We start from the raw sequence: 27,626 nt of genomic DNA, 5'->3' as shown, positions 1-27,626 counted from the left end.
CCTGACCAGTTTGGACTGCAGATTCTGTCTGTCTGGCTCAGCGTCAAAGAACCTGAAGAGGAAGTCTTTTTTTTAATGGTATTTGTTCAGCGCTTACTTTATGCCAGGCATAGCAGGGTAAATCAGGTTGGACACCATGGCATCATATGGTATCATGTGCTTTCCCTTTTTTTAAGGTATTTGTTAAGTACTTACTATGTGCCAGACACTGTACTAAGCATTGGGGTAGATACAGGTTGGACACAGTCCACTAGGCCATGCATTTCTATCCTTGCACCTCCCTCCCTGGGGCTTTGTCTCTGACCTCTGCTCCTGGCAGGTTTTGGGGCCACAGTAGAGCTGCGGATTCACTCCCTATCCTTCCTCTCCCTCTTCTTCTTCTTCCACACCCCTTGACATCAAGCACAGTGACCAATCAGCACCTGGAAACCTCCAGAGCCTCTGTGAGAAAGCAGTGGTTTTGAGAGAGGGGGGCTGAGGGGACAGAGAGAGACAGAAAGAGAAAAAGACAAAGAAAGAATGAGGCAGAGATAAAGTGACAGAAACAGAGAAAAAGACAGAGAAAGTGGGGGCAGAGATGGAGTCAGAGAAGGAGACAGAGACTCAGAGACAGAGAAAGGGAAAAAGATAGAGATAAAGTGACTGAGAGTCAGAGACAGAGAGACAGAAAAGCAGAGAAAGAAAGAGAGAAGAGGTAAAGTGACAGAGACAGAGAGGGAAGGAGAGTGATAGCGACAGAGACAGAAAGAAGCCGAGAAAGAGTAGCAGAGACAAAGAAAGAGGAACAGAGACAGAGAGATAGAAAGACAAAGAGACAGAGTCAGAGAAAGAGGAACAGAGACAGAGAGACAAAGGCAAAGAGTCAGGGAAATGGTGACAGAGACATAAAGACAAAGAGACAGAGAGAGAAGTGTGCGTGGAAGGTGGAGGAGCTGAGGGAGAGGCAGAGGGTTCTGGGAAAGTTTGAACAAATGCAAAGTCAAGCACAACACTAATTTGGGTAAAATGGCAAACAGCCCAGCCGAGGAGGAAATAGCATCGCAAATGTAAAAACTCCGAAATGGAGTGCAGATGGGAGGGAAAGTGTAATCTTCCGGAAAAGCCTCTAATTGTCTGCCCACACCAATAATCCCGGCCCAGCTCCCCCTCTCCCTCCCGCTCCTCAGTGTAATTACGCCACGCCATCTGTCTAGCAGCAGGGTTTCCTCGGAGCCGAATGGCCACCACACTCCCGTCCTCGTGGAAAGATGAGGTTTTCCGAAGATTTAAGAACCTTTTGACACAGATCCCGATGAAGAGAGACTCGGGAGACACTCAGCCCTCTCCCTGGCCCGCTCAGAAGTTGGTAATCACTCCGAGCTCCGCTAGTGTAGCAAAACAGGTGGGAGGTCCCCGGGTACCCCCGGCTTCCCTGTCCCCCGCCACTGCCCCCTCCTCTGCCATGCTATTTTCTGTCCTTTTTTGGTGGGGGGGAGGGTGGATGATGATGGCATTTGTTAAGCTCTTACTATGTGCCAAGCACTGTTCTAAGAGCTGGTGGGGGTACAAGGTAGTCAGGTTATCCCACGTGGGCTCACACTTTTAATACCCATTTTACAGATGAGGTAACTGAGGCCCATGAGGTAACTGAGGCATCTGGGGACTCTGTGTTTTCCCCTCCCACCTCACCTCACTGATCTCTTACAACAGGCCAATCCACACATTTTGCTTCCATAGCCCCAGTTGGCTCACTGGGCCCCAATCTAGTGAATCTCACCAGTGACCCCTTTCCCACAGGGTGAGCCCAACATGGGACAACATTCATTCATTCATTCAATTGTATTTATTGAGCGCTTACTGTGTGCAGAGCACTGTACTAAGGGCTTGGGAAGTACAAGTTGGCAACATATAGAGACAGTCCCTACCCAACAGGGGGCTCACAGTCTAGAAAACACGATTACCCTGTATCTATCCCAGCACTTAGAACAGTGCTTGGCACTTGGTAAGCGCTTAACAAATAAAATAATAATAATCCTTGCTCTGGTCTGGAATTCCCTCCCCCTCCACCCACGCCAGACCACAGTCTCTCCACCTTCAAAGTCACATTAAGGTCACATCTCCTCTGCCAGGGCTTCCTCAATTAAGCCCTCTTTTACCCGGCTTGCTGTCGCTTCTGCGTCAACTGTGCATTTGGATCTTTACCCCATCCTGAGTCCCGCTGCACTTATGTACATACCTATAAATTATTTCTTTATATTAATGTCTGCCTCCCCCTCTAGACTGTAGGTTTGTTGTGGGCAGGGAACGTATCTAGGAATTCTATTGTACTCTTCCAAGCACTCGGTACAGTGCTCTGCACACACTAAGTTCTCAATAAATACCATTGATTGATTGACTGATTTGTTGGTGAGGATTTAATCATGATGACATCAGGAGGGCTGGGAGAGCAGGGTTCTGGAGCAGAATCTTATGTGAAGCTCAAGTATTCAAGGGCCAGTGAAGGTGATTTCATCTAATAATTAATCACCATAATGACGGCATATTTACTAAGTGCTTTTTATGGTATTTGTTAAGCGCTTACTATGTGCCAGGCACTGTTCTCAGCACTAGGGTCTTGTCTTATGCTGTCGAGTTGTTTCTGACCCATAGAGACACCTTGGAAACATCTCTCCCCAAACGCCCTCCTCTCTATCTGCAATCGTTTTGGTAATATATCCAGAGAGTTATCTTGGTAAAAATATAGAAGTGTTTTACCACCACCTCCTTCTGCGCAGTAAACTTGAGTGTCCACCCTTGACTCTCTTCCATGCCACTGCTGCCCAGCACGGGTGAGTTTCAACTTGTAGCAGATTGCCATCCATTCTCCAGCCACAGGCCAAGCTAGGAAAGGAATGGGTAGGTCTCTGCTTGACTCTCCCTCCCATAGCCGAGATTGGTAGAGGACTGGAAACTCTCCAGGTGCGACCCTGAGAAGGGAAAGCACTAGGGGAGGCACAATGTAATCACATTGGACACAGTCTATGTCCTACATGGGGCTCACAGTCTTAATCTCCATTTTACAGGTGAGCTAACTGAAGCCCAGAGAAGTGAAGTGACTTATCCAAGATCACACAGCAGACACATGTCAGAGCTGGGATAAGAACCTGAGTCCTTCTGACTCCCAAGCCTGTGCTTTATCCACTAGGCCATGTTGTTTCTCAATGATTAGTCTATTATTATTCATCCCACCTCAACCCCATAGCACTTATGTACATATCTATAAATGTCTGCACCCCCCTCTAGACTGTAACTTCACAGAGGGCAGGGAATGGATCGCCCAACTCTGCAATACTTTCACAAGCATTTAGTACTGTGCTCTACACGCAGTAACTGCTCAATGAATATGATTGATTGATTGTTTATTCTATTTGTAAATATTTTAATGCATCTCTTCCAGTTAGAGTGTAAAAGCTCCTTGTGGGTACTGGACTAAGTCCTTGAGAGAAAACATTAAAATTAGTAGACATGTTCCCTATCCTCAGGGAGTTTACAATCCAGCGGGGAAGACAGAGAGTATAAACTATCTGAGTGCAGGGAATGGGTTGATAATTTGCTTTGGCTCCACCACTAGCCTGCCAGGTAACCTTGGGCAAGTCATTTAACTTTGCTGGATCTCAGTTTCCACATCTGCAAAATGGGTATTAAATGCCCATTCTCCCTTCCTCTTAAGATGTGAGCTCTGTGTGGGTCAGGGATTGTGTCCAACCTAATGATCTTGTATCTACCCCAGTGCTTAGTGCAGTGCCTGGCACATGGTAAGTGCTTAGCAAATACCATAAAAAAAATAGGCCAGATTCCACGAAGGCTATTCTGCCTTCTTGTCCATCACCTTCCAGCCCGGCGGGCAGAGCCTGGCGCGGGGGACTCCAGCTTCATTTCACTTAGCACTCACCTACAAAAGCCATCCCTGCAGCCCATTCATCCCAAAATAGCCTCTGAAAACCTCCGTGGACGTCAGCGGCTCTCGTTCCACCCGGCCCCTCACCCTCTGGCCCCCCGTTGCCCATCCGTGGGCCGCTGCCCGCCTCGCTGAGCCGGACCGGCCTTAAGTCATCTCCGTGCATTTTAATCACGCCCCACCAGCAGGGTTCATTTTTCAATATCACGGTCCTTTTGACAATCAATGAATTGCATGATTTGTGACTGTTTTCTTAAGCTCCCTTTCATGATGAATTTCTAGATGAATCTGGTTGCGAGTGATTGGGCCATCAATCCATCCGTCGACACCAAACCCTGACGGCAGCATGTCACGTGGAGAAGGATGGGTCGTTTCCCCTCCCTCCATCCGAGAGAACCCCTCCCCGCTGGATTCCCTCTTTCGCTATGGGGAGAGCAGGGTGAGACGCTGCGAAGGTCTTCCCCAGCTCAGGGGAGCAAGAGACTGAATCAACAGCCCACCAGCATCTGATGATAAAGTGGTCCAGGATAAATAGATGGATACACAAGTAGATGTTAATGTAAGTCGAAAGTGAGAATGAGAAGAAAGTAGACCTTAAGGGCAGTTGTTGGGTGAACAAGGCCTGGTATGGTGACATTTCAAGGGGGGAAATCTTCCTGGAAGAGGAGAGACTTGAGAGGGCTTTGGAAAAGGGGAGAGTTGTGGCTGGGTGGATTTATCAATAATAATAAGAACTGTTTTATTTGTTAAGTGCATAGTATGTGCCAGGCATTGTACTAAACACTAGGGGAGATACAAGCTAATCAAGTTGCACACAGTCCCTGTCCCACATAGGGCTCACAGTCCTATTTCCCATTTTACAGATGAGGTAACTGAGGCACAGAGAAGTTAACTGATTTACCCACGACCATACAACAGACAAATGGAGGAGCCAGGATTAGGACCCAGGTCCTTCTGACTCCCAGGCCGTGCTGAATGGAGAGTCTGTGGCAGGAGGAGGGATGTAAGCTTGTGGTCTGAGGAGGGAGAGTTTAGGACAAAGACCAGTAAGAAGGTGAGCTTGAGAAGTGTGAAGAGTGGGAGCTAGCAGGTAGTGGGAAGTAGCATGACTTAGTGGATAAAGCTCAGGCTGAGGAGCCAGAGGAGTCAGGTTCTAATCCCAGCTCTGCCATTTATCTGTTGTGTGATCCTGGGCAAGTCACTTAGCTTCTCTGGGCCTCTTTCCTTCAACTGCAAAAATGGGATTCAGTATCTGCTCTACCGCCTACTTTTTTTTAATGGTATTTATTAAGTGCCTACTACGTGCCAGACACTGTCCTCAGTGTTGGGGTGGATATAAAGACAGTCAGTTGGTCAATGGTATTTATTGAGTGCTTACTGTGTGAAGACCACTATACTAAACATTTGGGAGGGTACAATACAAAAATAAACAGACACATTCCCTCCCCAAAGCGAGCTTACAGTCTAGATGGGGCGAATTCAGGTTGGATACAGTCCACGTCCCACAAGGGGCTTAATATCTTAATCCTCATTTTGCGAATGGGGGAATTGAGGCACAGAGAAGTTAAGTGGCTTGCCCAAGGTCACCCAGCATTCACGTGGCTGAACCAGAAATAGAATCCAGGTCCTTTTGACTCCCAGATTCATGCTGTATCCACTAGGCCACTCTGCTTCTACTTAGGCTGTGAGCCCCATGTGGGACAGAGAATTTGTCTGACCTGATGAATTTGTACCTACCCCATAGTTGAGAACAGTGCTTCATTCATAGTAAGTGCTTAGCAAATACCTTAAGAAAAAAAAAGAGCATGGAGAGTAGTGGGGAGAGATTGCTAAAGCAGAACCTTAAAACTGATGGTCAGGGTGTTTTGCTTGATGCTGAAAGAAATGGGTAACGATTAAAGGTTTTTGAGGAGTGAAGAGAGCATGGTGAATGTGACATGTGTGCTGAATCATGGCAGATTCTGAAGCACTTTAACCCTGCCTGGGATCAGAGTCCACCCTTCTGCCTGGGGGATGCTGGAAAGCATCAGCTCTGGATGGAGAATCACAGACTGGGGTGTGGGGGCCCAGGAGTGAGGCAGCATGGTGTAGTGGATAGAGCATGAGCCTAAGAGTCAGAAGGTCATGGGTTCTTATCCTGGCTCTGCCTTATATCTGTTGCAAGTTACTTCACTTCTCTGTGACTCAGTTACCTCATCTATAAAATGGGGATTTTGACTGTGAGCCCACGTGGGAGAAGAACTGTGTCCAACCTGACCTGCTTGTATCCAGCCCAGCGCTTGGCACATAGTAAGTGCTTAACAAATACCATAATAATAATAATTATTATTAAAAATATTTCTCTTGTCCCGGATGGAGAAATGGACTTCAGAGGGAAGACTAGGCACAGGCCAGGCCCCGCACCGTGGAGTCCTGACCGCACCCACACAGTCCAGGGGGAAACCCCCACCAAGCTCCGCTTCCAAGAAGATGGCTACCCACCACCTCTCAGTGCATTATCCCATGCCTCAGTTTTCCTTCCTGTGAAATGGAGCCCTATCTTAGGCTAGGCTGGGGAAGTTCTCAGCTACTTCATGGCTTAATGTATTCATTCATGTGCTTCTTTATTTGTTTGTTTGGTTTAGAAAGCGGCACCCTTTGCTGAAGAAGCATTCGGGTGCCAACACAGTAACACAGTGCTAATTAAAGCACGGAACGTCCCAGCCCTGCTGCACAATTAAAGCCAGACCAAGTCGACGCTTATCTTTCTCCAGAAGTCACAGCCGAGAGACGGGAGAGCAGTGGCCCTGGAGGAAAGTCTCTGGGGATTTGAATCTGCGAAGGGCAAATCAACCTCAGCTGGATCAATCGATGGTATTTACTGAGCGCTGACACTGTACAGAGCTTTGTATGAGGCACTTGGAGGAATATACAGTCCCTGACCTCAAAGAGGTTACAATTTAGCTGAGTGGTCAGAGTTGCCATCCATCTGTGGGGGTGGGCGGGGTGAGATTTGACCATCTAGTGTCTAGCCACCTTGTCCCAGATGCCTCTGTGACCAGCCTTTGTATTTTCATTGGCAAACCATCATCATCATCATCATCAATCGTATTTATTGAGCGCTTACTGTGTGCAGAGCACTGTATTAAGCGCTTGGGAAGTACAAGTTGGCAACATATAGAGACAGTCCCTACCCAACAGTGGGCTCACAGTCTAAAAGGGGGAGACAGAGAACAAAACAAAACCCCACTGCTGAGTTCTGCAGCTCTGAGGTGGCACGAGAGTCCACGGGGCCCCAAAATGGGGGTAGCAATGGTTGTGGAGAGAAGCAGCATGGCCTAGTGGATAGATTACGGTCCTGGGAGTCAGAAGGACCTGGGTTCTAATTCCGGCTCTGTCACTTGTCTGCTGCAAGACCTTGGGCAAGTTGTCAGCACCTAGCACAGTACCTGGCACATAGTAAGCACATAACAAATACCAGTGTTATTACTTCTCTGTGCCTCAGTTACCTCATCTGTAAAATGGGGGTTGAGACTGTAAGCCCCATGTGGGACACGGACCGTGTCCGAAGTGATTTGCTTGTTAGCCACCTCAGTGCTTAACACGGTGCCTGGCACATCGTAAGCGTTTAACAAATACCTCAACTATTATTACTGTGGGGCAGTTAAGGTGCTGTCCAGAGAAAAGTTCTAAGATAGGGCCACAAAATGGTGCTCATGACTTCATCGGGCTATGCGTCATGCTGGGTGCAGCGGGAATGATGTCACGTGCATCTCTTTGTGATTGGCAAAGGGTTTGATGCCCCACTCCCAGCTGTCAGCATGGCCCAGTGGAAAGAGCACGGGCATGGGAGTCAGAGGTCGTGGGTTCCTAATCCCGCCTCTGCCTCATGTCAACGGTGTGACTTTGGGCAAGTCACTTAACTTCTCTGTGCCTCAGTTACCTCATCTGTAAAATGGGGATGAAGACTGTGAGCCCCAGGTGGGACAACCTGAATACCTTGCATCTACCCAGTGCTTAGAACAGTGCTTGGCACATAGTAAGCACTTAACAAATAACATCATTATTACTGACCCAGGGATCAGAATCACAGTTCTACCTTGTTTTCCTATCTCCTTCTTGCACTCTGAAACCACCATTCCAATCAACGGACAAAGACTATTTTGAGCTTTCCAAGCCCCTGGCTCTGTCCTCTGCTCCCTGACTAGAGAAGGCTCCCAGCAGCCCCAGAGATGGGGTAGGATGTCACATTGGATGGGGATTTGGGCAGACCTCTTAGCGGTCCTGTGCGGCAGCTGTCAATCAATCTTCATGGCCAATCAGAGAGCTCTCCTGGCCTGCACAGACTCAGTGCAGCCGCTTCCCATCTAACCTAACAGAGAACTGCAAAATGGACTTCCTGCCAATCCCCTTGAGAACAAGGAGATCTGGACAGGGTATATTTTTAATGGGATTTGTCAAGTACTTTCTATGTGCCAGACACTGCACTGAGTTCTGGGACAGTCACAAGCTACTCAGGTTGGACACAGTCCCTGTCCCACATGGGGCTCACAGTCTTAATTCCCATTTTACAGATGAGGTCACTTGAGGCACAGAGAAGTGAAGTGATTTGGCCAAGGCCGCACAGCAGATAAGTGGCAGAGCTGGCATTAAATAATAATAATAATAATAATGATGGTATTTGTTAAGCGCTTACTATGTGCAAAGCACTGTTCTAAGCGCTGGGGGCTATAACATGATCAGGTTGTCCCACGTGGGGCTCACAATCAATCCCCATTTACAGATGAGGTAACTGAGGCTCAGAGAAGTTAAGTGACTTGCCCAAGGTCACACAGCAGACATGTGGCAGAGCCGGGATTTGAACCCATGACCTCTGACTCCAAAGCCCATGCTCTTTCCACTGAGCCACGCTGCTTCTCTAAAATCCAGGTCCTTCAGATTCCCAGATCCATGCTCTATTCACTAGGCATTGCTGCTTCTCTTCTCTAGGGTTTCATTCATTCATTCATTTGTATTTATTGAGTACTTACTGTGTGCAGGGCACTGTACTAAGCACTTGGGAAGTTCAATTCGGCAACAGATAGAGACAATCCCTACCCAACAATGGGCTCAGAGTCTAGACAGACAACAAAACGAAACAAGTAGACAGGACCGGGGCATGCTGGGGAGAGAGCAGGAGAAGCACCTCAGGTTCCCGATTGGACTGGCATTCCCAAAGCTCATCCCGATTCCCCTCCCCACCGGAAAGCTGGCCCTGGGCCTCTGACAGAAGCTCACGTCCTTGACAGTTTTCCTGATACCCACTCTGTCTGCCCAGCTCTGTCAGAACTCCCCTCCGCCCCGGTGACCTCTCTGCATCTCCACATTAATATTTCATTACTTTTAAAATACGACACCCCGGGAACTGGGGGCAGGAGGCGAGAACTCTGATCGAGCAGATAATCTCCTAATGAAAGTCAGACAGGATTTAGCCGCCTCTCATGCTCACCCGGCTTGCCAGAGGAAAGAAAAGGCATTTTGAGGAGAAGAAAGGCCATCTCTCTCTCTTTCTTTTTCTCTCCTTCCCCTCTGACAGGGACATACCAAGGAAGAGTTTTTAGTCCTGCTGGAGGAATTTTCAGACAATTGTCTCCATTTCCTGCTCTTTGTCCCTCTCATTCCCTCTAGACACCAGGTGACAAAGAGGACAGACTCCACGGAGCTGGAACGTGGAGAGAACGCAAAGACAAATGAAGCAGGGAACAAGAATCTCACCTAAGGGCAGGGCCTGTGTGTTCTCTCACTCCCTCAGAACCCCTGGATGGATTAGAGATGGGGGTACACACTGAGCCCCAGTAACTGACTGTCTATTTCCTGTGCCCAGACCTCGAGATAAGGAGGCAACAGAAAAAACAGCGAATGCTGCAAACAACAAACACAACATCGGACAATCTTTGGGTATGTACACAAAATGTCTTCCCTGATAAGCCTTCATTTCCCCTATTCCTTTTCCCTTCTGCTTTGCTCTTGCACTTGGATTGTAACCTTTATTCATGCCACTGTCAACCCCTCAGTACTTATGTACCTATTTGTCTGTCTCCAGGCCTAGACTGTGAGCTCCTTGTGGGATAGGAAACATGTCTAATCAGCTCTGTTATTTTGAACTCTCCCAGGTGCTTAGTGTAGCGCTTTGCACACAGTAAACATTCAATAAACACAATTAACTATTTGATTACAATGTAGCCAGTCCCCTGGCCCCTGCATTGACCTTTTTGGACACAGACGTACCCATGGGTGAATTTCACCATACATGTTTTTTTCTTCGAGTATGAAGGATGGATGTTGCTGCATAAAAATAATGATGGCATTTGTTAGGCACTATGTGACAAGCACCGTTCTAAGTGCTGGGGTAGATACAAGGTAATCAAATTGTCCGACGTGGGACTCAAAATCTTAATCCCCATTTTACAGAAGAGGTATCTGAGGCCCAGAGAAGTTAAGTGACTTGCCCAAAGTCACATAGCTGATAAGTGGTGGAGTCAGGATTAGAACCCATGACCTCTGATTCTCAAGCCCGGGCTTTAGCCACTAAGCCACACTGCTTCTCTAAACAGGTTCATTTGACGCTTATGTACCCAGTGCTTAGTACAGTGCCTGGCACATAGTAAGTGCTCAACAAATGCCATAATAATTATTTTTATGTATTTGCATATAGATATGTGTACCTGTAATAATATTGATGGTATTCATTAAGTGCTTGCTACAAGCTAAGGGATGGGATAACCAGTAAGATAACAAGATTGGACACAGTCTCTGCCCATAATGGGATCGTAGCCTAAAAGCAGCGTGGCCTGATGGAAAGAGCATGGGCTTGGGAGTCAGAGGACGTGGGTTCTAATCCTGACCCTGCAACCTGTCTGCTGTGTGATCCTGAGCAAGTCACTTAACTTCTAAGCACTGGGGTAGATATGAGTCCATCATGTTGGACACAGTCCCTCACACTCTTAATCCCCATTTTACGGATGAGATAACTAAGGCCCAGAGAAGTGAAGTGACTTCCCCAATGTCACAAGTTCCAGGAAAGCTGGGGTGATCCGGTCAGCAGAACCCAACCCTTGTTGTGGAACATAATCTGTCAACTGAATTAGCTGTCTCTGTTTGTCATCAATCAAATTTATTGAGTAATTATGTGTGCAGAGTACTGCACTAAGTGCTTGGGAAGGTACGTATATAACAATGTAACAGTCACATTCCCAGCCCACAATGAGCTTACAGTGTAGAGGGGTAGACAGACATCAAGATAAATACATAAATTATGGATGTGTACAGAATAATAATAATGGCATTTGTTAAGCACTTACTATGTGCCAGGCACTGTTCAAAGCGCCGGGGTGGATACAAGCAAATTGCATAGGACACAGCTCCTGCCCCACATAGGGCTCACTCTCTTAATCCCCATTTTACAGCTGAGATAACTGAGGTACAAAGAAGTGCAGTGACTTGCTCAAGGTCACACAGCAGACATGTGGTGGGTCTGGGATTAGAACTCAGGCCCTTCTGATTCCCAGGCCTGTGCACTAGCCACTAGACCCTGCTGCTTCAATTCAAGCCCATAAGTGTATCCTTCCTGAGTGGGAAGCGTTCATGGGTGGGAGATAGGTGCTTTGCCACATGGGAGGAATTTATAAGTGTATTCCTCCCAAGTGGGAAGCGTTCATTTGTGGGAACTAGCTGCTTTGCCACGTATGTGTGATGCATAAGTGTATTCCTCCTGAGAGGGAAGTGTTCGTGGGGCTGGGAGCTAGGTGCTGTGCCACATGTGAAGAACGCATAAGTATATTCCTTCCTAGTGAGACATGAACATAGGGCAGGAGCCACGTGCAAGTAACTAAATATGTGTATTCCTCCCAATCAATCAATCAATGGTATTTATTGAGTGCTTACTGTACTAAATGCTTGGAAGACTATGATACAACAGAATTAGCCTACACATTCCCTGCCCATAACAAGCTTACAGTCAAGCGGGGGAGAAGTGTATGATAGTCGAAGTACTGAATGAGGGCATGTGCAGAATCTCACCTCATTTTGCAATCCATTTGGCCTGGAAAATGGACAGATAATTTCAATAAAGGATCCACCTGGAAACAAAAGTAATTAAGAAGTTCCTCAGTGAGGGCTGATCTCTAAGATCATCTGTGGACAGAGAGTATTTGCTTGAATCCTATATTCTTGGAGCCTGAATTTGGCCACTCTAATCCCAGTCACTCCTGAGAGGGAAGCTTTCAGTTTGAGTGGACCCAGGGCACAGGATGCCAGCCTAGAATAAGCGTATTCCTCCCAAGAGGGAAGTTCAATTCGCCACGTGGAATAAATTTTGCACGGCTCAGCCTTTCTGACTCTGGTCTCACTCACTCTCGCCATGCTGATCCTCGAACTCCTCCCCGCTTGAGTGACACAAGGGTGTTCAGGAGGGGACTGTCCTCCTGTTTGGCAGGTTTCTTAGAGGTCTCGGTGCAGGTGGGTTGGCCCAACTCTCCCCCGTGGGTTAATCAAGCTTGGAATCACTGAGCCTTTAATGTTCTAGGCCCTGCCAGAGCAGACTAGCCTCTGAAGGAAAGTTTTGTCCCTTTTAGCACAGATAATAGGCACTGAGACTCTCAGGTGAGACAGCTACTCTCTGGGATTGATCGTCAGCTCCTCCAGGGTAGGACCGTGTCTCCGTATGCTGGCTGGAGGAGGCATGTGATGCCACATCTGTTAACACATGGTATACGGCATAAGTGTGATATGTGATAAGAGTGACAGGGCACCCTGAGCCACGGAACTCAGCGGCGGATTACTGGGGACCGGGAATAAAACAGTGGGCACAAAGACATCCAATGCCCTAACCATACAAGATGGGGGGGAAGTCAGTTGAAAACCAAACGAATGGCCACTCTCCCCAACCCTCCGTTTCTCAGTCAGTCAATCATATTTTTTGAGCACTTAGTTTGTGCAGAGAACTATATTAAGAGCTTAGGAGAGTATACTATAACAGACACATTCTCTGCTCACAACTAGCTAAAAGTCTAGAGCGGTCTTACCCTGCAACCAGTGATACGAATGGGAAACTTTATCAAATCCAAAGGGTGATTTAGCTACTTATTAGAGGACCTAGGTTCTAATTCCATCTCTGTCACTTGTCTGCAAATGGCTTCACTTCTCTGTTGCCTTAGTTTCCTCATATGTAAAATGGGGATTAAATCCGACTCCCTCCCACATAAACTGAGAGCCCCATGCAGGGCAGGGATTGTGTCTGACCTGATAACTTTGTATCTACTGCGGTGCTTGGTGCATAGTAAGTTCTTAACAAATATAATCATAATAATGATGATAATAATAATGATAATAATAATAATCGGCACAGACTATCCTCTTCTAATCAGCAGAAAGCTAGTCTCCCTCTGAAAGGCATAGGGCAGAGAGCAGTACTGCTTTTTGCTCATGAGGCGTTTTCTCTTTCTTTCTCTCTCTCCTGAGTCAGAGTTTGTTTGAATGTGAATAATTTGCCATAATAAAACCATTACCCCAGCTGGCAGCAGCCCAGCCGGAAGCCACCTGCATCTCCAACCAGAGAGGAGGAAGTGGGGGAATGGAAGGAGGACATCCTCAGGAAATGATGGTACCTTCAAATGCAGCAGGATGTGGGAGCTTAATTTATTCCTCTATTTGAGCCTCCCAGATCCTTGCCCCCCTGCAGCTATATCCTTATTCTTCCCCTTGCTCCTTCTAGCCATAGATCATTTCCGTCTGGCTGTCTCCCCCTTTCGACTGAAAGCACTTCGAGGGCAGGGACCATGTACTTATCATTTATTGTTCTCTCTCAGATCATAAATGTTTTTGTTTATTCCCCCCCCCCCCCCCCCCCCAAAACTTTTTGTGGTATTTATTAAGCACTCACTATGTGCCGGGCACTGACTAAGCACTGGGGTAGATACAAGATAATCAGGTTGGACACAGTCCTTGTCCCCCACATAGGGACTCACAGTCTTAATCCTCATTTTTACAGATGAGGTAACTGAGGCACAAAGAAGTGAAGTGACTTGCCCGAGGTCCCCTGTAGGAGTTCAAGCTTCCTGTGGTCAGGGAATTGGTCATTTTTTTTGTTTTTTCCAAGCATCTGCAACTGGGCACCTCCCCAAATGGATGCCCAATAAATGCTACTTACTACAGTGCTCTGCGCTTACTAGGTGATCAAGAAATAGCTTTAGTTGGTGTTGGCTAAAGCTCCTTCAGCAGTGTGTCACTTACCACCCCTGTTCTTACCTTGGTGCCTAGTAAGTGCTTAACAAATACCACTATTATTATTATAATATTATTATCATCCCCTTTTCTTTTATAGCTGAGTCTCAGCCCTCTGGCCAGCCCTGCTTCTGATGCATTCATCTTCTAAAATGCAAGATTTAAACAAGCATTTAGCTCCTTGGGGAGGGCTGCCAGTTAAAGAAGTCTGCACATACTCAACGGTGGGATCTTAAAGGCAGAAACGATCATGAGAAATGGCTCCAAGTGGAGGTGAAAAGGCTTTTATGGTGACAGGGAAGAGAAATGGCCAGTGTGGCCTAGTGGAAAGAGTACGGGCCTGGGTATCTGAGGATCTGGATTCTAATACTGGCTCTGTCACTCATCTGTTGTGTGACCTTGGGCAAGTCACTCAACTTCTCTATGCCTGTTATCTGAAAAAGACTGTGAGCCCCATGTGGGATGTGGACTGTGTCTAACCTGATTAGCTTGTGTCTACTGTCGCACTTAGTACAGTTCCTAGCACATAGTAAGTGCTTAACAAATACCATAGAAACAAAACAAACAACCGCAGCTTGAGGAAAGATCAGGAAATCCAGAGGGATATGGGAGAGTTCATAGTTGAGAAACAGAAGGGTGGCAGGCAGGAGCAGAGAGAAAAAGGAGAGAGGGAGGAAAGTGGGAAGGTGAGAGGGGAGAGGAGAGAGAAGAGAAGGAATAGGGCAGAAGGGAGAGGAGAAAAAACAGAGAAGGGAAAAAGAACAGGAAAGAGCCTGGGAGGAGCAGGGGAAAGAAGGGAGAAGGGGGAAGAGAGTGAGGGAGAGAGGGAAAAAGAGAGAATTGAGAGGAAGGAGAGGAAAAGAGATCAGTGGGATTGAGAGAGGAGAAGGAGAGAGCAGGGAGTGGAAAGGGGAGAAGGGGAAAGGGAGAGGAAAGTCAGCAGGGAAGGAGAAATCAATCATATTTATAGAGCACTTACTGTGTACAGAGCACTGTAACAAAGTGCTTGGGAGAGTACAATATACCACAGCTGATAGACTCATTTCCTAGCTTACAGTCTAGAAGGGGAGACATTATGAATATACATAAATAAACTATGGATTATGTACATGACGGCTGTGGGGTTGAGGGAGGGGTGAAAAAAGGGAGCAAATCCAAGTGCAAGAGTAACACAGAAGGGAGTGGGAGAAGAGGAAATTGGGCCCGAGTCAGAGAAAGGGGAGCAGAAAGACAGAGAGAGTGTGAGGGAAACAGAGAGAGACAGAGAGAAACAGTGACTGTGCCAATAGCTGAGTAGATGAAGATGTCTACCCACTCTGCTGTAATGTACTTTCCTAAGTGCTTAGTACACCACTAGACACGTAGTAAATGATCAATAAATACTATTTATAATGATGTTTGGTAGGGAATGTGTCTGTTGTTGTTCTGTACTCTCCCAAGCGCTTAGTACAGTGCTTTGCACATAGTAAGTCCTCAAAAAATATGATTTTTATGGCATTTATTAAGCGCTTACTATGTGCAAAGCACTGTTCTAAGCGCTGGGGAGGTTACAAGGCGATCAGGTTGTCCCACAGGGGGCTCACAGTCTTCATCCCCATTTTACAGATGAGGTAACTGAGGCCCAGAGAAGTTAAGTGAGTTGCCCAAAGTCACACAGCTGACAATTGGTGGAGCCAGGATTTGAACCCATGATCTCTGACTCCAAAGCCCGGGCTTTTTCCACTGAGCCACGCTGCTTCTTATGAATGAACAAATGAATGCTGAAGCTGAAGATCTAGGCCTCTTCTTTCCCTAGTGGCTTGAGGCTTCATAGCTCTTCAGTAACTTCGGCCCTGCTCTGCCCTAACCCCAGAGCCCTCCCTCATGTTAGCTGGAAACTGAGTGGGTGCAGATTGGTTTCCTCTCCAGAGGCAAATGTAGATATGAGAGGATCAGATCGGACATAGTCCTTGTCCCACAAGGGGCTCAGGGTCTAAAGAGGGGGGAGAAAAGGTGCTTAATCCTCATTTTTACGGATGAGAAAACAGTGGCACAGAGAAGTGAAGTGACTTGCCAAGGTCACACAGCAGATAAGTGGCAGAGCCTGACTCCTAGGCCTACGCTCTTTCCTCTAGGCCACGATGCTCCTTGAGGGTGAGGATTTTGCCTAGTTTTGTCTGTTCGTGCAGGGGCTAGTAGAGTGCTCTGTTCCCTGAAGGTACTCAGTCAAATATTGAGTAAGTGTGAGAAGAGTTCAAGGGAAAATCATCTGCTCGGTGAGGGAGCGGACGGGAGAGGGACTGGATTTCTTCTCTGTTAAAATGAGGGATTTTCCCCAGGTCCCTGCTGCCTTGGCGTTTCTGCATTGACTGCTTAAGGTGATTTAGAAAACAAACAAAAAACCCCAAAACAAATGAACCGGAAAACCAGCACTTGTTTTCAATTTTATTTGTCCGTTATATTTCAAATTAAAAAGGGAAGGAAAATATCGTGAAATACATATTTAAAATATGACATGGATTTACTGCTGGTACAATAAGCTCATTGGATTGAATGACATGCAAGGGAAAGTTCCTTTTATGAGGTGCAGTGTTTCAGCAAGTGGAGGCCAGAAATTGTGCTCCCCACAAGCAAATTTAGAAAAAGAGAAAAGCAGCAAACAACTTTATCTATAATCAATCAGTTGTTCTTCTAGACCACTACCGTGTGTGCAGAGCACTATACTAAGTGCTCGGAAGAGTTCAACACAATTCTCTTGCATCTCCCAATGCAAGTACTAACTGCTTGAGAGTACAATACAGTAGAATAGGTAGACAATCTGTTGAAATAGAATAATCAATAAATAGATTTCTTTATTTAAAGAAATAAATAGAATTATAGCTATGTAATTATATATATTTATAGCTATATAATTTTATATAGCTATAATTCTATTTATTCTGACGGTTTTGACACCTGTCTACGTGTTTTGTTTTGTTGTCTGTCTCCCCCGTCTAGACTGTGAGCCTGTTGTTGGGTAGGGACCATCTCTATAGGTTGCTGACTTGTACTTCCCAAGTGCTTAGTACAGTGCTCTGCACACAGTAAGTGCTCATTAAATACAATTGAATGAATGAATGAAATACTTACAGTGATAGTGAATGGTGTGGATGAGAGGAGTGGGGAGTAGAGCAGATCATTCTGGGAGGTCTGTCTGGGTGAGAACTTATCACAGATGGGCCTTGACGCTGATGATATGGGAATTGACTCTCTGTGAGGTCTTGTGATGCCAACACTAAGCAGATGGCTGCACAATAATAATAATCTAATAATCATGATATTTATTAAGTGCTTTCTGTGCACCAAAGCATGCTGTGTAGGGGTGGATACAAGATGATCAGATCAGACCCAATCACAGTCCCATTTGGAGATCATAGTCTAAGAGGGAGGGAGAGCAGGGATCTCATTCCCATTAACCTGGGAGGAGGCTGAGAACCAGAAAGGTTAAGTGATTTGTCCAAGGTCACACAGCAGACCGGTGGGAAAACTGGGATACTCTGGTCTCCAGAATCCAAGACCCAAGCTCTTTCTACCTGGTCCAACTGCCTCCCTCAAAGACATAAACAAGCACCCCTGCCCTCTCAGCAGGGCACAATAAGGATTAAAACAACCCATTACTACTGAAGCACTTATTTATTTACCTAGTCAACTTTTCAGTCTCCTCTTCCTTCTATCTGAGGGCTATGTTGTCTGACTCCCTCCTTAAAATGAAATTTCCTTGAGGGTAAGGATCATATATTTTATCTCTGTTGCCCTCTTCCAAGCCCTTAGAACGGTGTTTTGCACACAGTGGCTACTCAATAAATATGGCTGATTGATGGGTGGATTGGAGGGAGAATGCATTCAATCCAACAATCAATTCATGGTATTTTTCTTTAATTGGTATTAGTTGGTATATGTGTCAAACACTGTTCTAACCACTGGGATAAATACAGTACAAGCGGATCAGACACAGGCCCTGTCCCATGTGGGGTTCACAGTCTATTGAAAACTTATTGTCTTCAGAGTGCTGTACTAAGCGCTTGGGGGAGGAAAATCCAATAGAGTTGGTAGACATGATTCTTGCCATTCCACAGGATGGAGTCTAGAACATCTGATTCCCATGAGTCTAGCTGTCTTCATGCCCTTTGCCTCCCCACTCCCTACGTACACCCGTACCTTCAAACATCGAGGGAAAAATGGAAAACAACTACAGACTGCAAAAGACTGTGGCCACGAATACCTCACTGGCCTAGACAGAACTTTAAACATGTTTTTCTCCAAAGGTATGGGGATGGGAGGCCCTGACTGAGGACAGTTAGTCCATGGTATCTACTGAGCACTTACTGTGTGCAGAGCATTATACTAAGTGCTTGGGAGAGTACGATATAACAATTAACAGACATCTTCCCCACAAAAGGAGGCTCTGAGAAGGCTTCTCTTTCTCCCATCACATGCAGGATGACTGATTTCCCACTCTCCCTCGCCCAGATTCCTCCTCTTCCCCAGGCCTTTAGGCTGAATCCATTCCCAGTCCTTTTGGTCTATAGCAGACTCCATCTTTCATCCTGCATTCATTCATTCAATCATATTTATTGAGCACTTACTGTGTGCAGAGCACTGTACTAAGCACTTGGGAAGTACAAGTTGGCAACATATAGAGATGGTCCCTACCCAACAGCGGGCTCTTAATAGTATCTGTAAGGCTCTTACTATATTCCAGGCACTGTATGAAGCACTGGGGTAGATACAAGCTAATCAGGTTGGACACAATCCCTGTCCCACATGGAGCTCAAAGTCTTAAATCCGCATTTTACAGATGAGGTAACTGAGGCCCAGAGAAGTGAAGTGACTTGTACAAGGTCACAGAACAGACATGTGATGGAGCTGGGATTAGAAGCCAAGTCCTTCTGTCTACTAGGCCCATGCTCTATCCACTAGGCCAGGTTGCTTTGTGGTTGGGACCCTGGTGCCTGGGCCTGGGGGCAAAGCTGGGGTGTGTGTGACTCTGGCCAGTGCCAATGAGAGTCTCCCCAGGCTCTGCTCTGCAGGATTGGGCTCTTTGAACATGTTTCAGGGTCAACCTTGTGGGTGGCAGGTGAGGGGGGCTCCAAGGGGCTGAATAGAAATGAACAATGATAACAGGAGGCTATGTCAACAAACACACAACAAAGCACTGGGAAGGAGTGGAATGGGTATGGCCTGTTCTTGAAAAATGCCGTTCCAGCTGGGTGTGGGGTTGGGGGAACCACCTGCCACCCCCAGCTCCTGGCTCCCGGCTAAAAATCCCATTCCCCATCCCCTTAGCCACAGCTGGCTTCCTCTGGGACTCCCGAGAAGTGAGCATGTCTGGCCACAACGTCAAAGGGGACGGAAGCGATTCCCTCATGAAAGGCAATCCAGGAGGGAACAGACTGGGTTCCGGAGACAGGGAGGAGATATGGACTGGCCCAGGACTGAGTCCACCTGGTGACAATGATGTCTCTGGCCCGCCCTCAGTTTCCCAGCCTGTGCCAGTCACGAGTTTCAGCAGGATAGTGGGAGGACTCTGAAGGGAACCAGGGCACTGAACGCTCCTCGGGACCAGTCTCTATCTTGAGTCTTCCTCCCTCAGACTGGTCCTGCAGGTCCCTGCCCCTCTGGAATAGTGGACTCTGGGTGGATAAAAAGGAAAAGGAATGGAGACTTGAGTTAGTGCCCAAGTATCTCCCTTTTCCATTTCTTCCTCCTCCTTCTCTTTCTCTTTTCTTCTCCACCTCCTATTTCTCCTTCTCTTCCTCCTCCTCCTCTTTTGCCCTCTCCTCTTCCTCCCTCTGCTCCTCCTTCTCCTCATATCCTCCTTCTCTTCCTATCCTCCTCTTTCTATCCCCTCTTCCTCTTCCTATCCTCTCCATCCCCCCACCCATCAGCTTCCTCTCCTCCTTTCTTTCCCTCTTTCCATCTGAGCACAATTGTGATCTCCCCCTTGAGAAAAAAGGCCAAGCCTGGAAGGCCCCCGTTCCTCAGCCCTGCCAGTGCTGACCACTCCTGGTTTAAGATGACCCCCCCACCCCCCACCACTGAACTAGATAAGACAGGAAGATGGGTAGTAATCTGGGAGGCAGATGGGTCACCAAGGGTGAACTGCAGTTTGTCACTGTCCATGAGTCTGCCAAGGCCACCGTGATCACGTATTCATACTTGGATCGAGGTCGGGGAAGGGGGCAGAGGCAGCTTTGCCCAGGTCCAGTGGTAACAAGATACTTTTTCATTAAAGGCACAGAGGATGAGGGAGGTTGTGAGGTTTCTTGGCAGCATCCACGTGCCCCCTTCCTCCCCCCAGTACTGGCACATGCCTCTCCTCACCCAGATCCCCAGTTATCCCCAACTCCACCTGGAGCAGTGGAACAGACACAGGATTCTTCATGAAACCACTGAGGCAGGAGCCTCCTGTGAGACGTGACACGGGCTGATGTATGGGAGAGGACAGCTTGGTGCTGAACATGCCAAGAAATATTAATCTCAAGGAGATGCTATTGAACTCGAGAGACTTAACATCAGTGCTGAGAGATCAAAGATATGATACCGCTGGTAGAGTGTGCTATCAGGAGTGATCAGAGGGAAACAAAAGGGGAGGAGGAGGGGGGATCTTCAGAGCCCCGTACATTAGTGGACTGACTCATCAACTCCGGGTGAGAGCAAACAGCAATTTTTCATGAACTGTAACAACATGCACTGGAGACTTTTTGACATTCCTTTTACATCTCATTGTCTCCTGTCCGTAAACAAGAGGATCATCATGACACAACGGTTTGCCGCCGATCACCTCTGACCCTGCTCTCTGGTATCTCTCCTTTCCTCTCCGTTTCTCAATAGCTCCCCTGTTTGCCCAGTCACTGCCCACCTGGGTCCCACAATCTCTCGGGATCTTCTGATCTTCATCCCCTGCATGACCACTGTGAAGAGTTCAGTTTTCTGGGCCTCAGTTTCCTCATCTGTAAAATGGGGATTTGATACCTGTTCTCCTTTCTTCTTGGACTATGAGCCCCATGTGGAACGGGGACTGTGTGTCTTGTTCTGCCCCATTGCTGAGTACAGTACCTGGCACATAAATAAGCACTTAATAATAATAATGATGATGATGGTATTAAGCGCTTTTTATAAGCAGAACACTTTTCTGAATGCTGGGGTAGATTCAAAGTGATCAGGTTGCCCCACATGGGGCTCACAGTCTTAATCCCCATTTTACAGATGAGGTAACAGGCACAGAGAAGTTAAGTAGCTTGCCTGAGGTCACACAGCAGACAAGTGGAAGAGCCAAGATTAGAACCCATTACTTCTGACTCCCAAGCCTGTGCTCTTTCTACTGAGCCATGCCGCTTCTCAAATACCACAATTATTATTAAAAGAATAATCTCTCTTGGGGTTAGCCACTCTTCTCCCAATTCCCGAACTTTTTTGATAATGGTGATATTTTTTAAGCGTTTACTTTATACCAAGCACCTGGAAACCCTTTTTCCACAAATCCTTCATGTCTTAGCCTTCCCCACCTTCAAAACCTTCCTAAAATCCCATTTCCTCCATAACCCTCCAGCAGCACTGCCTAATGGATAGAGCTCAGGGTGGGAATCAGAAGGACCTGGGGTCTAATCACAACTCTGAACTTGTCTGCTGGGTGACCTTGGGTCATTTCACTTCTCTGGGCCTCAGTTACCTCATCTGTAAAATGAGGATTGAGACTGTGAGCCCCACGTGGGTCAGGGACTGTGTTCAAACCTATTTGCTTGTGTCCACCCCAGTGCTAAGTACAGTGCCTGGCACATAGTAAGAGCTTAAACACCACAATTATTATAATCACTACTACTCATTACTACTGCCACTACTACCACCTCCATCACCACAACTATACTACTACTACTGCTCCTCCTGAGATGCAGTTCCCTAACTGTACAGTTGATCAGGGTTGAAGAGTTGGGGGACAGCTCTTATAGATGGGGAGTGCACTGTTGGGGGAAACTGAGGGGAGGAAGACTAGTGTTTGCCAAAGTTTGTTCAGTCTTCCCTGCCTCTCCGGCCTAGGGCAGGGACTCCAAGATGGGCCCTGGGCCTGGTCCAGATCCTATTTCCCTCTGCTGTCTTCCCCTCTCCATACAGGGTGCATACACTTTGACACCCTCCAGGAGTCAGATACTGAGGACAAAGAGACAGTTTAGTGAAGGGCTAGCAATGACATGTTTCTTGCCCAGTAGAAGCCTACTGTCTAATTATAATAATTATAATTATGTTATTTGTTTAAGTGCTTACTATGTGCCAGACACTAATCTAAGCACTGGGGTAGATACAAGATACACGGGTTGGACACAGTCCCTGGCCCACATAGGGCTCACAGTCTTAGCTCCCCATTTTACAGATGAGGGAACTGAAGCCCAGAGAAGTGAAGTGACTTGCCGAAGGCCACACAGCAGACAAGTGACAGAGGCGGGATTAGAACCCATGACATTCTAGTTCCCATGCCCATGCTCTATCCACTAGGCCAAGAGGGAGACAGACATTACTATAAACAAATTACAGGTATCTACGTAAGTAAGTGCTTTGGGGCTCTAGGGTGGGGTGAATAAAGGGTGCAAATTCAAGTGCCTCAGTGACGTAGAAGGGAGTGGGAGAAGAGGAAATGTGGGCTTAGCTGTTGCAGGAGATGTGTTTTTAATTTATGTGGCCTCAGAAGAGTTCTGCATTGTTATTTTTCATCACCACCTCCCCGGGTTGGGAGTGTGAAAGATGTTGGGGGCGAGGAGTTACTTCCAGATACCAAGTTCCTCTCATCTCTTCTCTACCCTGGAGTAGCATTAAAACAAGAACAAGGCAGGGACCATGCTTAAAGTCTACGATATTGAAATTGTTTGGTTAGCTCTCAAAGGTAACAATAATAGTAATTATGGTAATAGTAATGGTACGTGTTAAACACTGAGATAGATAAAATATAAGCAGAGCAGTTGCCATCCTTATCCTGCACGGGACTCACTCTCTAAAGGGAAGGGAGAATGGGTATCTTACTCCCACTGTATGGATGAGAAAACTAGCCTGCTGCAAGAGAAGTCACTTCATTTCTCCATGCCATAGTTTCCTCATCCATACACTGATTTGTCCACAGTCACACAGCAATCATGTGGCAGAACAGAGATTAGAACCCAGTACCTCTGACTCCCAGGCTAGTGGTCTTTCCACTAGGCACACTGCCTCTCTGTAATACCCTTGTTGCCACTCCTGTTTCCATGATCGGTGCAACATATTGTCTTGGAATGTCCCACATTAGATAGTAAGCTCCTTGAGGGTGGGGGACATTTTTGCTTGTTGCTGTTTCTCAAGCGCTCGGTACAGTGCCTTACATTCTGGAGGTGCCCAATAAATGGGGATTAAGACTGTGAGCCCCACGTGGGACAACCTGATTACCTTGTATCTACCCCATCACCTGACTGATGGCCTCTTGCCAGTTTTGGCTTGCAGACAAATACTACTCTCATTGAGGCTTTCCATCTCAGGTGCCCTGTCACCCCTAGGAGGAGGGAGATCAAATCAGCTCGCTTCACCAAAAAGATCTAGACACTGTCCTCCCGCCCCAGCTGTGGCTTGTTGTGGAAATGGTTCTTGATATCCAGCCATTTTAGTTTCATGATCATTAATATTCTTAAAAGGTTCTTGGAAACACATTTATCCATGACTCCCTGATCAGCTCCTACATTTACTTTCAATTTAAATAATGGCTTTAGTCGGGCTTTTGATGTGTTGTTTACTTTAATTACTGTTCTGACCCTATCTGTGTCTTGACACAGTGTCATTCAATATTTGATGACTTTTCCTTAGTCTTGATGTGGGCGGGGTTTTTTTGGGTGGAGGGGTTGGGGGTGGGAGAGCTGGCACTTTTAACTTTTCCGGGCTTGTTGAAAACAAGATGTGGCATGTTGCCGGCTTCTCGTCCCCTGGCACTAGAACGCAGGAATAAATAACGCCGAGGAAACAGTTGCTTGACCAAGCTGTCTGCGAGAATGCAGAGGAAAGCGGAGTCTCTGAGGGACAGATTAGGAATTGGGGTGGGCTAGCCCTTCTGGGAGAGGCTGGGATAATGATCTCCCACTCCTAGGACTGGGGCTTAGAGCCTGGAGGAAAACTGGGATGTGAAAGGGAAAGCATGAAGGGGCAGGAACCAAGGAGGAACAGAATCCTGTCTAGGTCACTTGTCTTGAGCCATTTCCAACCCATAGCGACTCCACGGACACATCTCTCCCAGAAAGCGCTACCTCCATTTCCAAACATGCTGGTAGTGTATCCATAGAGTTTTCTTGGAATATGGAGTGGTTTATCATTGCCTCCCTCCATGCAGGAAACTTAGGACCATCTCTATATGTTGCTGAATTGTGCTTCCCAAGCGCTTAGTACAGTGCTCTCCACACAGTAAATGCTCAATAAATACGATTGAATGAATGAATGAAACTTGAATGTCTGCCCTCAACCCTCTCCCATGTCGCTGCTGCCCAGTACAGGTGAATTTTGACTTGTAGCAGAAGACTTTTGGCTCGCTAGCCACTGCCCAAGCTAGGAATTTAATGGATATGCCTCTGCTTGACTCTCCCTCCTATAGCCAAGACTGGTAGAATACTGGAAACTCCCCAGGTGTGATCCTGAGAGGGTACTAGGTCATCCACGTTATAATAGTTAGGCCCTCCACATAATAATTGTGATATTTGTCAAGTGTTTGCTCTGTGACAAGCACAGTGTGGCTTAGTGGAAAGAGCACTGGCTTGGGAGCCAGAGGTCATGGGTTCTAATCCCAGCTCTGTTAGTTGTTAGCTGTGTGACTTTGGGCAAGTTAGTTAATAATAATAATAATGATAGCATTTATTAAGCACTTACTATGTGCCAAGCACTGTTCTAAGCACTGGGGGGATACAAGGTAATCAGTTTGTTCCATGTGGGGCTCACAGTCTTAATCACCATTTTACAGATGAGGGAACTGAGGCCCAGAGAAGTGAAGTGACTTGCCCAAAGTCACACAGCTGACAATTGGCAGAGCCAGAATTTGAACCCATGACCTCTGACTCCAAAGCCCGGGCTCTTTCCATTGAGCCACGCTGCTTCTCTAACCTCTCTGTGCCTCAGTTACCTCATCTGTAAAATGGGGATTAAGACTGTGAGCCCCACATGGGACAACCTGAATACCTTGTATCTACCCAAGTGCTTAGAACAGTGCTTGGCACTTAGTAAGCACTTAAATACCATTATTATTATTATTGTTATAATTGGGTTGGACACAGTCCCTGTGCCATATGAGGCACACAGTCTAAGAAGGAGGGAGAACCGGAATTGGATCACTATTTCACAGATGAGCAAATGGAGCCCGAGAGGGTGAAGTGACTTGCCCAAGGTCACACAGCAGGCAAGTGACAAGGCTGGGAATTAAGGACCCAGGTTTTCTGACTCCCAGCCTCATGCTCTAGGCCTCGCTGCTCTTCCAAGACCCATGAGCACAGGAAAATGTTTGAAAATTAAAGACATCAGGCATAAAGAGTTCTGCTCAGACAGTGGTCAGGTCAGCTGAAAACTAGGCTGTCCAGTACAAAGCTAGACCAATAAAAGATGGGCTCAAATGGTTTGAATCACCCCTAGGGCTTGCTCTAGCCCAGGGCTAGAGCTCCAGGAAGCAGCATGGCCTAATGCATAGAGCACTGGCCTGGAAGTTAGAAGGATCTGGGTTCTAATCCCTGGTCTGCCACTCATCTGCTGTGTGACCTTGGATAAGTCACTTCACTTCTCTATGCCTCAGTTCCCTCATCTGTAAAATGGGGATTAAGACTGTGAGCCGCACATGGGACAGGGACTGTGTCCGACCTAATTTGCTTGTATCTACCCCAGCACTTAGTCCAGTGCCTGGCACATTGTAAGCACTTAAATATTCATTCATTCATTCAATCATATTTACTGAGCCCTTACTGTGTGCAAAGCACTGTACTAAGAGCTTGGGAGAGTACAACACAGCAACAGACACATTCCCTGACCTCAGTGAGCTCACAGTCTAGAGGGAAAGACAGACATTGATATACATAAACTAAACAAAATTGTCAACTCTATGGTGTTTCCAGTGACAGCGTATGGACCTGAAAGCTGTCCAGTGAAAAAACAGGATATAAGGAACATCGATTCTTTCAAAATGTGGTGTTGGAGAAGGTTTTTGCGAATACCATGGACTGCCCGAAAAAAAACCACAAATGGATTTTAAAGCAAATTAAACCAAAGTGGTCTTTGGAAGGCCAAATAACTCAACTTAGATTAGCATATTTTGGACATATGATCAGGAGGACTCGTTCTCTGGAGAAGACACTAACAGGGAAAACATGAAAGAGGCAGGCTAGCAACTAGATGGATAGAGGCCATAACAACGATAACAGAAGAACCGTTAGAAAGGTTGTGGATTATGGCAGAGGACAGGACGTTCTGGAGAAAGCATATCCATGGAGTCGCTAAGAATCGGAAATGACTCGACTGCACTAAATAACAATAATAAAAAGTTGCATAAATAAAATAAATGCCACAGTTGTCATTATTATTAGCTTGCCTGCCCCTTCTGTCTCCAACACTATTTGGGTGGGGAGTGAAAAACCTGGGGGTGAGAGGCCCCTGCCTTCTGGGACATTCGCTCTTTCAGACCCAGAATGTAGTAGGCCCCAACTGAGTTGGCACAAAGCGGGCATTGAGCAGGCACTGAGCATGCTCCAGTCTGAACATCGTCATCCAGGCATTTATAGGGCCTAATAATAATAATAATTGCGGTATTTGTTAAACACTTACTATGTGCCTCGCACCGTATTAAGAGCTGGGGTGGATACAAGCAAACTCTGTTGGACAGAGTCCCTGTCCCACATGGGACTCAGAGTCTTAATCCCCATTTTACAGAAGAGGTAATTGAGGCTCAGAGAAATGAAGTGACTTGCCCAGCAGACAAGTGGCAGAGTCAGGACTAGAATCCAGGTCCTTCTGATTCCCAGGCCTGTGCTCTATCCATTAGGCCATGCTGCAGGAAAGCGCCGGCTCGGTGTCACCTCTGCCTGAGGATTGGTGATGGTGAAACCGTCCAAAGGTCGTTGTGGTAGGTCACGGGGGTGGGAGGGGGGGCAAGGTGTGACCCTGGCAATCAGACCCCCAGATCTAACCTTGCCCAATCAGGCCTACTCAATCCTGAACCCAGGGCAGACCCCATGGCCTCTCCTCAATCCTAGTTTCCTCATCTGCAAAATACTTGCTTTCTTTATGAAGCAGCATGGCCTAGTGGATAGAGCAGAAGCGTGGGAGTCAGAAGGACCTGGGTTCTAATCCCAGCTCCATCACCTGTCTGCTGCATGATCTTGGGCAAGTCATTCACTTCTCTGGGCCTCAGTTACCTCATCTGTAAAATGGGTTTTAAGACAGTGAGCCCCATGTGACACAGGGACTGTGTCCAACCTGA

General features: G+C 46.9%; 1 protein-coding gene and 2 non-coding genes across 4 annotated transcripts in view; all 3 read right to left on the bottom strand.

The window, feature by feature from the left end:
- KIRREL3 (kirre like nephrin family adhesion molecule 3) overlaps window positions 1-27,626 on the bottom strand; it is a 386,118-nt gene that overhangs the window by 178,576 nt on the left and 179,916 nt on the right. The gene's annotated exons all lie outside the window — the stretch shown is intronic.
- LOC119935430 lies at window positions 2,818-2,955 on the bottom strand. Its single transcript, XR_005453314.1, has one exon. It is a non-coding gene; the product is annotated as a small nucleolar RNA SNORA7 (small nucleolar RNA).
- Window positions 24,680-24,817, bottom strand: LOC119935417. Its single transcript, XR_005453301.1, has one exon. It is a non-coding gene; the product is annotated as a small nucleolar RNA SNORA7 (small nucleolar RNA).

This window comes from Tachyglossus aculeatus, chromosome 11 (genome assembly GCF_015852505.1).
Source record: "Tachyglossus aculeatus isolate mTacAcu1 chromosome 11, mTacAcu1.pri, whole genome shotgun sequence".
NCBI classification, from domain to species: domain Eukaryota; kingdom Metazoa; phylum Chordata; class Mammalia; order Monotremata; family Tachyglossidae; genus Tachyglossus; species Tachyglossus aculeatus.
Note: the sequence above shows the minus strand (reverse complement) of the source record. Positions and strands in the feature narration are given on the sequence as shown.